This window comes from Bombina bombina, chromosome 10 (assembly GCF_027579735.1).
Source record: "Bombina bombina isolate aBomBom1 chromosome 10, aBomBom1.pri, whole genome shotgun sequence".
NCBI lineage: Eukaryota > Metazoa > Chordata > Amphibia > Anura > Bombinatoridae > Bombina > Bombina bombina.
Genome location: NC_069508.1, coordinates 95,201,707 through 95,216,706, shown reverse-complemented (window position 1 = coordinate 95,216,706; position 15,000 = coordinate 95,201,707). Strand labels below are relative to the sequence as shown.

The following is a 15,000-nucleotide window of genomic DNA, read 5'->3' as shown; positions in this document are numbered from 1 at the left end:
ATGAAATATTGTTTATATAGTGACCGAGACAAAAGGCAGGGAACCATTTTAGTGTGCTCAAGGATACATATGTATACAGTAGGGTTAAAAAAAATATACACCACAATCTGCTTTTATTTCATTATTTATGAAAAACTATTTTGATTGACAAGATATGTTGTTTCTCAAAAAACAATGACACAATTCAAGTATGTATTCATGCATTTCTATCATACAAATACAAGAATAATGGAATTTCTCTAACTGCAAGGAACAAGTAATTTGCAGTTTCAGAGTGACTCCTGTTAGAACCTCCAGGGACCTCCAAAGTCTGGGAATCAAAGTTTTTGCACTGTTCAGCATAATGAGCAGCAAGTTTTTTTTTTTTTATCTTTACCATGTAATTTTGGTAGTCCATGTAACAGTAAATTACAGATTACGATTACTCTGAACCAGTATATTTTTTCACTCAATTTCACCTAATACTAAGGGACAGTTTACTCAAAAATGTTCTCCACTTTAATTTGTTCCCAATGATCCACTTTACCTGCTGGAGTGTATTTAATTGCTTTCAAGTATTTCCATTACCCTTATATTGGCTTTTGAAATAGTTGATTTAGCCTGTGGTCAGTGGCGTCACTAGGGGGGGGCGGGCCGCACCCGGGTGACACCCTCCAGGGGGTGACACCAAAAAAAAAAAAAAAAAATTTTTTTTTTTTTTTTTTTTTTATTTTATTGAAATTCAAAGAAATACAATGTTGAGATGCATAGATTTTTTTTTATTAGAGGGGCTGGCATTTGGGAACATTGGTGGGACTGGGGAAGTTGTAGACACACAATTGTTTGCCCCTTGAGCCAGTGCTGCAATTTCAACAAATAGTTTTCCCGGCTGCTTTTGCTTGTTTGTACTTTGCTTCTCCCCTGCCCAATTTCGCTATGAATGTTGTGGGCATGCCGTGGGGCTTGCAAAGTTGCGCTGCTAGCCTAAACCTGCCTGCCTATCTGTGCTCACTGCTCAGTGACATGTGGAGCAGTGGAGTCACTCACTGCTGTGCTGTCTCTCTAAACGGGAACTGGCAAATCATGAGGGGATGCCTGGCACCTGACCGCATGACTGTTTGACACTGTCTTTAAAGTGAAGGAGCCACGTATGATGCCCACCAGACCATTACGGTTACGGTACACTAAGTGCACACTTAACAGGTAGGAGGGTGGGCGGGGGTCTGGGGGTGGGCAGAGTGCAGAGGTGATTGGCCATAAGAAGCGGTAGGCACGCGGCCCGGGGCTGTGCACTGACAGGCTTAGAACAGAGTCAGAGAGCAGAATTTTCATAGTTTGCGCCTAAACCTTTTCTTTAGTGATTTATTTTAGAGTGCTCTGTTTATCTTTCATTTGATGCTCTGCTGAGCCAGGGAGCAGCTCTAGGCATGAGCTTCATAATTAATGCAGTGCAGTTTACATATTTTGTAAGTGTTTGTCTGAGTTTTTGTGTGTGTGTGTCTGAGTGTGTTTCCGAGTGTTTCTGTGTGCATCTGAGTATGTTTTTAAGTGTGTCTGAGTGTTTGTATGTGTGTGTGCCTGTGTTTTTGTGTGTGTCTGCTTTCCGGGGGGGGGGGGGGGTGACACCATAACTTACCGCACCGGGTGACACCAACCCTAGTGACGCCACTGCCTGTGGTATACCTACCCACCTATCTTGAAAGTTTATGGCCTTAAGGCCAAGCTGTGTAAAACACAGCCAGTAGAAGAAATTAGACTCCCAGTGGGGTATAGAACAGATAAGGTAATAAAATGTTAATCTTCCATTGTTCTCTCCAAGTATTGGTGATTGGTTTATGGACAGATATAAGATACAATTTTATATAGACAAATAAACCTTAAAAGCAAATCTCATACATTTTATACTCTGCCGCTGGTAAAAAAAAGTAATTGGAAACACATAAAGGGAAAAACAATTGTATAGTATACTGTCCCTTTAAGACCAGAAACCCCCTAGTTTCTCTCATCTGTACCAGATATGAAGTAGCGTGCCTCCTTCTCCGCTACCGCTCCAGCATTTTTTCATCAGTGCATTTATAAACGCTTTGGAATTTGTTCAGTGTGAGGTACCATCTAGTTAAGAACCGATCATTTGTTTCTTGTGCTGATATCAAAGCTTTTTTATGATTTAAATTTTTTTATGCCACTCTTTAGTGTTCAAAGAGATTTTTTTTTTAAATGAGGCCCACTTTCTGGTGTATGATGGGAGAGTATCTAAGTTTGGGAATAGCAGAAGCCACTATACTATCGAGATAAAGTTTCTAGGTAATGGTTGCGTAAGGCACAATTTTTCATATATCATTAGTGGCCTGATAAATTGTTACCTTCATTGGTGGGTGCATAATAGTGTCCCAATTGCATGTGTGTCTACTTTTAATAACTGTTTTAACTCTGTCTGGCACTGATTCTATCATTTTGTGCAGAATTTTACTATTCACATTATTCCAGCACTCCTTTAGAGTATCACAGAGAGTGACTATAGATGTCACAGTGTGTTCTGCCTTTTTCATTTTCAAACCTTTCCTAAAGATTAAGCGGGTTTAAGGTACAATGAATGCAAGTAAGCATTCCTTGCTCCTCCTTGCTCCTCCCTGGGCTTCAGATACACCTGGTACAGATTTGGTTTTATTTAGGACCAACTCAAGAATAGGCATCGCCACACTGGAATAATTGCTGTACTATATTTAACTGCAGCTTTTTATAGACTGTGGTATTACCTTCTCAGGTTCTGTCTACTTACACAAACTCTGTGATAGCAACATTAACATTTTTGGTTCGTTAGTAAACAGGACGTTTTTCAAGTCTTGCAAAAGTCTTGATTTATCACGGGCCCGAATGGGGCCATACATCCCTGTTTCCGTGCGTGCCTTCGGGCTTGCTGGAAACAGGAGTTTCCAGCGTCCACTGCCTCTGAGGCTGCGGACATCAATCCGCCTGATTTCATGTGATCGGGTTGATTGACACCCGATTGGCCGTGAATCTGCAGGGGGCGGCATTGCACAAGCAGTTCATCAGAACTGCTTGTGCAATGATAGATGCCGACAGTGTATGTTGTCGGCATTTATCGATGTCTGGCGGACATAATCGCTACAGCGGATCATGTCTGCCAGACACTTGATAAATCGGCCCCCTCACCTTTGACTTTGCTTTTACTTACTGTGATTGAATGATCTTTGTTCAGCCGGGCTTAAATTGTGGATGCATAGTCCCTTCTATTCTGTAATGATGTTAACTTGATATGTTGGTCTTCTAATGGTGTGGTCACTTTAGGTCTGCCTGGTCTTTCTATGGGTGAAAAATATTTCTTGAGTGTGTGATGTAATATGTCCTTAGAATTATTTAACTTAGCTACTATTTGGATCTAGGAAAGGTTTTCAATAATTAGAAGAACTTATCCTCGAATTGCTTCAGTTCGCTAAAACACCATTGATTGTGCAATTAGCAAATATTAAGGTTGAGTTCCTTCCTTGAAGATAAATCATTTGTTAAGCTTCTCTAAAGAATTGTAATTAACCTCATTATTAAAAGACAGTAAGGAAAGCTGAGGTTAGCACTGGATTGGGCCGTTGTGAGGTGTTTATGCAAATCTACTGTGTTGACTGGTCCTTTAATCAACAAATGCAAGATAACAAGACAATGCAAAAGCACTTAGTTTGAACTTCAAATGAGTAGTAGATTTTTTTTCCTGACAATTTTAAAAGTTATGTCTTTTTCCACTCTCCCTGTACCATGTGACAGCCATCAGCCAATTACAAATGCATACACGTACCATGTGACAGCCATCAGCCATTCACAAACGCATACACACTTATTCTTGCACATGCTCAGTAGGAGCTGGTGACCCAAAAAGTTTAAATATAAAAAGACTGTGCACATTTTGTTAATGGAAGTAAATTGGAAAGCTGTTTAAAATGGCATGCTCTATCGGAATAATGAAAGTTTAATTTTGATTGAGTGTCCCTTTAAGCTTAGCATCTCTCTGTCAATGGCTGTAACTTAAAAAGAACAGTAAAATCGAAATTGAATGGTCATGATAGTGCATGCAATGTTAAACAATTTTCTAATTTACTTCTATTATCACATTTTTTTTTAATCTCTTGGTATCTTTGTACGTTGCTAGGTTCATAAGTAGCTATGCATAAGCGAAAGCTAGTTGCTGATTGGTGGCTGTACATATATGCCTCTTGTCATTGGTTAACCTGATGTGTTTAGCTAGTCCTGTTTACTAATGAACCAGTAAGATGCTTGAGTTTGACATAATTACAAAACATATTTAAAGAGGCAGTCTACTCCAGAATTGTTATTGTTTAAAAAGATAATAATTTTATTACCCATTCCCCAGTTTTGCATAGCCAACACAGTTTATACTTTTTGCCCCTGTGATTATCTTGTATCTAAGGCTCTGCAGACTGCCCCCTTATTGCAGTTCTTTTGACAGATTTGTATTTTAGCCAATCAGTGCAGACTCATACATATCTCCAAGGGAGTGAGGATAATGTTATCTGCATGGAACACATGAACTAGCCCTGTCTAGCTGGGAAAAACTGTCAACATGTACTGAGATAAGAGGCGGCCTTCAAAGGCTTAGATATTAGCATATGAACCTACCTATGTTTAGCTTTTAACAAAGAATACAGAGTACAAAACTAATTTGATAAAGGGCATGTTTTTTTTTTTAAATTGCATGCTCTAACTGAATCTTGAAAGTTTAATTTTGATTAGACTATCCCTTTAATCTAATATCCTTCAAAGGCCCTAACTCTTAACAGGAGCACTAGTAGAAGATATAAGCAGGACCACACTATTAGAATTAAAATCGATGTTACGACCCCACCTTGAATATGAAGTTGAATTATTGGCTCTAGTTTTTAAGAAGTACCTTTATAAAACTGGAAAAAGTGGAAGAGGAGGCTGACAAAATTGATAAGGGGAATGGAAGATTTACATTATGAAGAAAGACCATAAAGATTGCAATTATTTACAATGGGAAAGAAGCATCTCCGAGGGGATACGATTACATTCTGCAAATAAATATATACTGGGCCCATATAAACAATTCCCAGCTGACCTGTTCATCAGTAGGAATGTACAAAGGATAAGATACTTGGGGAACACCTACAGCAGTGTAAGGGCTTCTTTACAGTGCGAAAATAAAGATATAGGGCTCCTTTTATTAAGCAGCGGATGCTGCTTCGGAGGCCCATTATTTCGGGTTCGCCTGAAACGGAAGTTAAGAAGCAGCGGTCTCCTTAACCTGTCCACCACCTTTTAGGTGGCAGATTGAAATCATCCCGATCCGATATGATCGAGATGATTGACAGCCCCTTCTAGCGGCCGTTTGACTGCCAGTGAACAGGGGGCGGCATTGCACAAGCATTTCACTAGTAATGCCTGTGCTATTATAGGACCACTCAATGCTGTAGAATTACATAATTAACAAGTGCATACTAAAAAGACAATACAATAACACCTACTCTGAATTTCAAATATGCAGCAGATTTTATTCTGACAAATTAATTTTTTAGCTCATTTTCCAGCCCCCTGTATCATGTGACAGACATCAGCCAATCACAGACTAGTATACGTATACCCTGTGAGCTTGTGCACATGCTCAGTAGGATCTTGTTCCCCAAAAAGTGTGCATATAAAAAGACTGTGCAAAATTTGATAATGGAAAAAGAGGAAATTGTCTTCAAACTGCATGCTCTATCTGAATCATAAAAGTTTATTTTGACTTGAGTGTCCCTTAAATGCCAACAGCGTACACTGTCGGCTTTAAGCGCTGTCGAGCGGACATGATTCACTATGGTAAATCTACCCCATAGAATTCTCTGCTTAATGAAGTTGTATTAGCAAATTCAGGAGATGATTTTAAACAAGGGCTAGATGCTTTATTTGGCACAGTAGCATATACAGGATATAACAATCAGTATTGACCGTATTGTAGCTTGTTGATCCAAGCCACTTAGAAGTCGAGAAGGATTTCTTAATTTTTTTTTTTTTTTTAAAGTATATTATCTTTATTATAGTTTAAATATAAAATTGAACAAACGGGTAAGAAAGCTTGTCAACTTATAAATGTATAATTAGTCCAATAAAAAAAGTATCGTTGCTCAATGCAATACTCTTGTTATTTTGATATCTAAATCTCTAAACTAACATGGCTGTGTGTGTGTGTATATGTATGTATATATATATATATATATATATATATATATATATATATATATATATATATATATATATATATATATATATATATATATAGATACAAAAAGAGAAAAAAAGCCGGATACGGTCTTGAGTTAAATTAAAACGTCCAATTTATTGGTCAATGTTAAAAATTGACAGTACTCAAACGAAAAAAGTCTAACATGTTTCGGCACACGGCCTTACTCATAGACATAATTTTCTTAGTGAAAACCGCCAGTATTTAAAAGCAGTAGTGAGTAACTATTGGTTGTCATTAATTGCTAACAGGTAACAAGTGATAATATACTTAAACAATAAGAGAACCCAACTAACAATGCTGTTGGATAAAAACATGATTGCTGCACAGATATATGGATTTAACATATATAGGTGGCATATAAATCCCAACAAAATTAATATTTAATGAAAATATACCATATATGTGGCAGCTAGTTTACATTCAATTGAATCAACAAGTATATATATATAAGTGAATAAATCTATACAGACAGATTACAATATACAAAAATAAACCATGTAAAGACTATATTGGTTCGCTGAAGCAATTTGGAAAATCACATACTTGTGATCATGCATACAATATTAATACATAAGCCTAAAACAATTTTAAATGGCTACTGTATATATGGGCTTTTGGAAAAACACCTCTGTTTCATACAATTTTTGTATATATTAATGATAGTCTCAAATATATTTAAATCTGTTGTTAATAACAATGTTAATAATAATTGAGCACAAAAAGGCAAATGAATTTAAGAAGATTGTGTTATAGAAGTACAAATACTCCTATTGGTGATGTGAACACATACAGGAGAAATAATAATTTGGTGCTTGGTGAATATCATTGATTCAAAACGATTAATTACAAGGTGAACCTTGTGTTCTTAGAAAATATGTTTTAACAGCACCAATTCTCCTGTTAATGTAAACACCAACAGACACTAATTGCTTATTAAAGAAATTATTCAAATTTGGATATGAGTTACTCAAAAGTGTGCTCAGGGGAAAACTTTGTAATTGGTTTAATATAAATGGAATAGTGGGGTGGGGGTTTAGTACATTATGTTGTGGGCATATATAAACCCCTCACAAAATGAATACTATTTGTGGTTGTCCTAAACAAATTATCAGATTGATACATGATCATATAATGTCTGGTGAATTATTCCCAAAAATTTATAATGTCATTGATGGAATTATATCCATCAGGGATACGCGATTTTAAAGTGAAGATCCAAAAAGCTTCTTTTTTCAAGAGAGCCTTGTTTCGATCGCCACCTCTATTTTGTGCCTGTATGTGGTCAATGACCATCCATCTAAAGGTTGTGTTACTGCTAGCATGTATCTGAATGAAATGCTTAGCCATATCAGATACAGGATCTGATCGTTTAATATCCGATAGATGTTGACGGATGCGTTCTCTAACCTCCCTTGAAGTGCATCCCACATATTGTTTTGGGGTGCATGTGCACCAAATCACATATACTGCAAATTTTGTGCGACAATTCACGCAACCTTTTACTGTATATGTCTTATTTGTGGTGGCGGAGGAAAAGACATTGCCTCTTTGAATAAAGCTGCAAGGGATGCATGCATTGTAACCACACTTGTACATGCCCCTAGTTTGCAGCCACGAGCTTGTTGTGGTTTTATCCTTAGGTAAAGCACTGGGGGAAATAATATTTCCTATAGTGCAACCTTTCCTGTAGGAAAACCTACATCCTTTGTCGATGAAAGGAACCAATCCCTCATCTGCCTTAAGCATAGGTAAATGTTTACGAATGATCTTACAGATGTTATCATAGTCAGATGAATATTGAGTAACAAAGGTAACCCGGTCACTAGTGGGATTGGTCCTTTTGGGTTTATTTGTCAACAAAGTTTTCCTGTCCAAACTATCCACTTCATTTTTTGCCTTTTGAATGGCTGTGTTTTGGTAACCTCTACTCCTGAGTCTGTGAGTAAGGTCTTCACTTTGTATAGCACAATCTTGTTTGTCAGAACAATTCCTTTTTATTCTAATATACTGTCCCTTTGCTATGGCATAGGGAACATTTAGTGGGTGGTTGCTTCTACCATGTAGGAGTGTATTGCCTGATATAGGCTTTCTAAAAATTTGTGTTTTTACATTGTTAGTACCGACCGGATTGCTTAGCTGAACATCTAGAAAATTTATAGATGTTTTGTTTGTTTCAAAAGTGAATTTGAGACCCCATTCATTTTCATTTAGATATCCAATGAACTCTTCAATGAGTGTGGGCTGACCAATCCAGATCAACAGTAGATCGTCTATAAAGCGATTGTAGCTTTTGATATACCGAAGGAAAGGATTCTGTTCCCCATATATCATGCTAAGTTCGAACCAACCCATTACTAAATTTGCATATGAGGGCGCAAATTTCGCCCCCATTGCTGTTCCTTGCAACTGGAGATAAAAGGAATCATCAAATTTAAAATAATTATGTGTTAATAAAAATTGCAACACATCCAAGATAAATTGAATAAATTCTTTAGTATAATTTGTTTTATTTTCCAAATAGAATTTAACAGCAAGGATCCCCATAGTATGGGGGATAGATGAGTATAAAGCTACAACGTCTACTGTTAGCCAAGAAAATTCTTCTTGCCATATAAAGCCATCAAAAATTTGAAGCACATGTTTGGTATCTTTCAAAAAGCTTGGTAAGGAAACAACAAGTGGCTGCAATATGCTGTCCAGCCATTCCGATAGTGGTTCGCAAAGCGAACCAATACCAGACACAATCGGTCTACCTTTTACATTCACAGTGCTTTTGTGCACCTTGGGCAAAACATGTATAATAGGGGTAATGGGATTGTCAACGGACAAAAAATCAAAAGTTTTGTCGTCAATGTGGCCAAACATGAGGCCATCATCCAAAAGGGAGATGAGGTCCTTTTTAAATTTGTGTACAGGATCACAAGGTAAAACCTTGTAATCAGTAGGATTATTAAGCTGCCTCATAATCTCCCCTTTATATGATTTTAAGTCCCAGATGACAACACTTCCACCTTTATCGGCGTTCTTGATCACCAAATCTGAGTTTGACTTTAATGAAGTCAAAGCAGTTCTCTCTTGTTTGGTGAGATTGGGTTTACTTTTTAAGGGTTTTTTGGCAAGATCAATCAGGTCTTTCTCAATTCTTTTTTGGAAAGCAACCAATGTGTCCCCCCTTGTTTGTAAAGGATAAAACGTAGATTTTGGTTTAAACCCAATATGGGCATTGCATGTGCCCAAATTTAGTTCAGCATTCTCTTCATTCAATGACATAAGAGCCTGGATATCCCTGACTTCAGAAAAATCAAAACTCAGAGTATTTGGAATATTCTCAGATGAACTACCATAATGGTCAGTTCTGTTGTCAATCTGTTCACCAATCTCTTGTGAGAAATAAAAATGTTTTTTCAATGTAAGTGCTCGAATGAATTTATTTATATCTACCAAGGTTTGGAACAAATTAAACCTAGTGGTAGGGACATAACCTAGTCCATAACCGAGTACTTTGATCTCATCCTTATTCAATTTGTAATTGGTGAGATTGATGACATCATAAGTGGAGTCAATAGACTCATCCATTAGATTCAAAACATTTCCATTTGAAATACATGTATCACCCATCAAATCTGATATTTGTTTTGACCCCTCACTCTCCTTGTTGTATACCTGGGTTGTTGTCTTAAATTTGGATTTCCCCTTGTATTTGCCCCTCGCCCTCGATTTACATGGTTCATTGGGGTAATCTGAAAAACCTGATCCAGTATATTACTGTCGGTTTGTTCTTTCTGTGAACCTGTCTGTTCTAATGCAGTTTGATATTTATTTGACGTTGTGGGATGCTCAACTTCCTTTGAAGTAAAGGATACAGTTTTTAATGTCTGATCCTTGGAGTTTTTTAGTATAGATTTAGGTTGTGCCCCCTGAGCCTGATAGGCTTCATTGTCAGGATTACTATGATCTGAGTTGCTGGCATCACCTGAATCTGAACCACTCCAAGTGTCTTTTTTATTTTGATTTACTCTGTTGGACCTCCATCTACGTTTGCGTTCCCTAGAGCGATTTCTATTTTGTCTTTGCCAAATATAAACCTTATTTTGACTATAATCCATTTGATCTCTCATGTATTTTTCGTGTTTTGATTGCACTAACTCCTTTTTTAGTTGCGCTATACTGTCATTTAAAATATTGTCCAGTTCTTTATAGTTTTTTTCTAACGTGTTTAAATCCAATTCTTGTTGTAAGAGAATGATTTGATCTCTGACCGCTCGAAGTTGGGCATCTTTGTATTCAATGATAAGTCCCATCAATTTGAAAGAGCAGTCAGAGAGAGAATCATTCCATTTTTTAATGAAAGCCTGATCATCTACAGAGAAAGTGGGAAATTTCTTAATTCTAAGGCCCCTGGGAACCATTTGTAACCTTATATAGCGATCCAGGGTCCATTTGTCCCATTTTAACCTCAATTCCCTTTTCATTAAATTTTCCATAGATTGGAATTTGTCACTTAAAGGGTTCACACTGTAATTTTCACAAAAAATATTTTCGAAATCTTTTTCTAATTGATCTAAATTGTCAATAGTGGTGAGTGAGTAGAATTGTTGGTCCATGTCAAAGCCTGATGCTGCTTCCATATTTGAAAGCTGAGGATGGAGCTTCACTCGGAAGTGGCTGTATATATCAAGAAATGGTGTCAACAATTGAACTCATTCAGATGGAGATTAATATGCAAATAACAAACAACAAGTGTATATATGTGCTGCTATATTATAAATTTTAAAGTACTAAAGTATCCTATTGCAAATTAGAAAATGTTCACATTAATGTTTATAGTGGAGAATTAAAGAGCAAAAAATACTTGTTTTCTTTCTAAAAGCTGGGAACAGTTATACCTGTGTTTTAGAAAATAAACAAAATGAAACTCTGTGTTAAAGCAATAGGAACACACACCTATTTTCTAATAGGACAAATAGGAAACAGGTGAGTTGTATAGTAACTTTTCAATAATGCTAAAAAAAAAAAAATGGAAGAAAAAATGAATATGCACACTTGTATGTCTGTGTACTTGTGAAAACTAGAGCCAGAACAGAAAATATCACAAATGTGTACGCAAATAAACTTATATACCTATGTGAAAGTTGAAGCAAAACCAAAAAATGTTATAACAGTACTTTTAGATATTTTTCAAATACAATGAATAAAACCAGACAAACGAAAAAAGAGATGGAGTTGGTGGTTAGAGCAAAAAATTGGATAGCATCTACGATTAAATAACCATATTGATTCAAAAAACAGTATGTGGTTGGAGTTCTCCTTATTGGATATAGACCTCTGGACTGAAAAAAATATATATGAATATATATGTATGCAAAACGAACATAAAGTCCAAAGTCCCAGCTGCTAGGAAAAAGTATGCAGAAAATCAACACAAAAAACAGTCATAGATGTAAGACAAGCTTCCCTTCCGCTTGTAATGGTAGAAAACACAGAGAAAAACATCAAGGCTGAATTGTGGTTTCCTGCCGTGACAAACAGTCACTCTGAAGACCTCAATGAAGTATGCCTGAGCTCGGTGGGGAAATGGAAAGACATCGTGGATCAACAGGGGTAAGGATTCACAGGATTCTTTACAGCAGATAAATGAATGGAGGGTTTAACTTATGATTCTCCGGTAACTTTACCATACGGCACGGCCACCGCTGCACCTCTGGAAGACCGGTGAATTCTTGCAATATCCACTCCTTGCGTCCGCTCTCTGGCGTGGCTGCACTTCCTGTCACGCCCCTTAGTCGATACCAGCCAATCCGTGCTCGTCTGTGACGTAGCTCCACCGCTCGGCCAATCCTTCTAGGGCAACTTCGAAAATCCCAGTCCGGGGAACAAATGGAAATATCCCTGATATTTACCAGGAATCAGAAAGTTCGCTACAAGACCTGGCTTTTGCAAGGGTTAACGAAACAGATACAAAAAGAGAAAAAAAGCCGGATACGGTCTTGAGTTAAATTAAAACGTCCAATTTATTGGTCAATGTTAAAAATTGACAGTACTCAAACGAAAAAAGTCTAACATGTTTCGGCACACGGCCTTACTCATAGACATAATTTTCTTAGTGAAAACCGCCAGTATTTAAAAGCAGTAGTGAGTAACTATTGGTTGTCATTAATTGCTAACAGGTAACAAGTGATAATATACTTAAACAATAAGAGAACCCAACTAACAATGCTGTTGGATAAAAACATGATTGCTGCACAGATATATGGATTTAACATATATAGGTGGCATATAAATCCCAACAAAATTAATATTTAATGAAAATATACCATATATGTGGCAGCTAGTTTACATTCAATTGAATCAACAAGTATATATATATATAAGTGAATAAATCTATACAGACAGATTACAATATACAAAAATAAACCATGTAAAGATTATATTGGTTCGCTGAAGCAATTTGGAAAATTCAATTTATCTTGGATGTGTTGCAATTTTTATTAACACATAATTATTTTAAATTTGATGATTCCTTTTATCTCCAGTTGCAAGGAACAGCAATGGGGGCGAAATTTGCGCCCTCATATGCAAATTTAGTAATGGGTTGGTTCGAACTTAGCATGATATATGGGGAACAGAATCCTTTCCTTCGGTATATCAAAAGCTACAATCGCTTTATAGACGATCTACTGTTGATCTGGATTGGTCAGCCCACACTCATTGAAGAGTTCATTGGATATCTAAATGAAAATGAATGGGGTCTCAAATTCACTTTTGAAACAAACAAAACATCTATAAATTTTCTAGATGTTCAGCTAAGCAATCCGGTCGGTACTAACAATGTAAAAACACAAATTTTTAGAAAGCCTATATCAGGCAATACACTCCTACATGGTAGAAGCAACCACCCACTAAATGTTCCCTATGCCATAGCAAAGGGACAGTATATTAGAATAAAAAGGAATTGTTCTGACAAACAAGATTGTGCTATACAAAGTGAAGACCTTACTCACAGACTCAGGAGTAGAGGTTACCAAAACACAGCCATTCAAAAGGCAAAAAATGAAGTGGATAGTTTGGACAGGAAAACTTTGTTGACAAATAAACCCAAAAGGACCAATCCCACTAGTGATCGGGTTACCTTTGTTACTCAATATTCATCTGACTATGATAACATCTGTAAGATCATTCGTAAACATTTACCTATGCTTAAGGCAGATGAGGGATTGGTTCCTTTCATCGACAAAGGATGTAGGTTTTCCTACAGGAAAGGTTGCACTATAGGAAATATTATTTCCCCCAGTGCTTTACCTAAGGATAAAACCACAACAAGCTTGTGGCTGCAAACTAGGGGCATGTACAAGTGTGGTTACAATGCATGCATCCCTTGCAGCTTTATTCAAAGAGGCAATGTCTTTTCCTCCGCCACCACAAATAAGACATATACAGTAAAAAGTTGCGTGAATTGTCGCACAAAATTTGCAGTATATGTGATTTGGTGCACATGCACCCCAAAACAATATGTGGGATGCACTTCAAGGGAGGTTAGAGAACGCATCCGTCAACATCTATCGGATATTAAACGATCAGATCCTGTATCTGATATGGCTAAGCATTTCATTCAGATACATGCTAGCAGTAACACAACCTTTAGATGGATGGTCATTGACCACATACAGGCACAAAATAGAGGTGGCGATCGAAACAAGGCTGTCTTGAAAAAAGAAGCTTTTTGGATCTTCACTTTAAAATCGCGTATCCCTGATGGATATAATTCCATCAATGACATTATAAATTTTTGGGAATAATTCACCAGACATTATATGATCATGTATCAATCTGATAATTTGTTTAGGACAACCACAAATAGTATTCATTTTGTGAGGGGTTTATATATGCCCACAACATAATGTACTAAACCCCCACCCCACTATTCCATTTATATTAAACCAATTACAAAGTTTTCCCCTGAGCACACTTTTGAGTAACTCATATCCAAATTTGAATAATTTCTTTAATAAGCAACTAGTGTCTGTTGGTGTTTACATTAACAGGAGAATTGGTGCTGTTAAAACATATTTTCTAAGAACACAAGGTTCACCTTGTAATTAATCGTTTTGAATCAATGATATACACCAAGCACCAAATTATTATTTCTCCTGTATGTGTTCACATCACCAATAGGAGTATTTGTACTTCTATAACACAATCTTCTTAATTTCATTTGCCTTTTTGTGCTCAATTATTATTAACATTGTTATTAACAACAGATTTAAATATATTTGAGACTATCATTAATATATACAAAAATTGTATGAAACAGAGGTGTTTTTCCAAAAGCCCATATATACAGTAGCCATTTAAAATTGTTTTAGGCTTATGTATTAATATTGTATGCATGATCACAAGTATGTGATTTTCCAAATTGCTTCAGCGAACCAATATAATCTTTACATGGTTTATTTTTGTATATTGTAATCTGTCTGTATAGATTTATTCACTTATATATATATACTTGTTGATTCAATTGAATGTAAACTAGCTGCCACATATATGGTATATTTTCATTAAATATTAATTTTGTTGGGATTTATATGCCACCTATATATGTTAAATCCATATATCTGTGCAGCAATCATGTTTTTATCCAACAGCATTGTTAGTTGGGTTCTCTTATTGTTTAAGTATATTATCACTTGTTACCTGTTAGCAATTAATGACAACCAATAGTTACTCACTACTGCTTTTAAATACTGGCGGTT

At 36.4% G+C, this 15,000-nt stretch overlaps 1 protein-coding gene across 1 annotated transcript in view; it reads left to right on the top strand.

The window, feature by feature from the left end:
• The window catches only part of LOC128640817 (mucolipin-3), a 172,905-nt gene that overhangs the window by 88,390 nt on the left and 69,515 nt on the right, over positions 1 to 15,000 (top strand). The gene's annotated exons all lie outside the window — the stretch shown is intronic.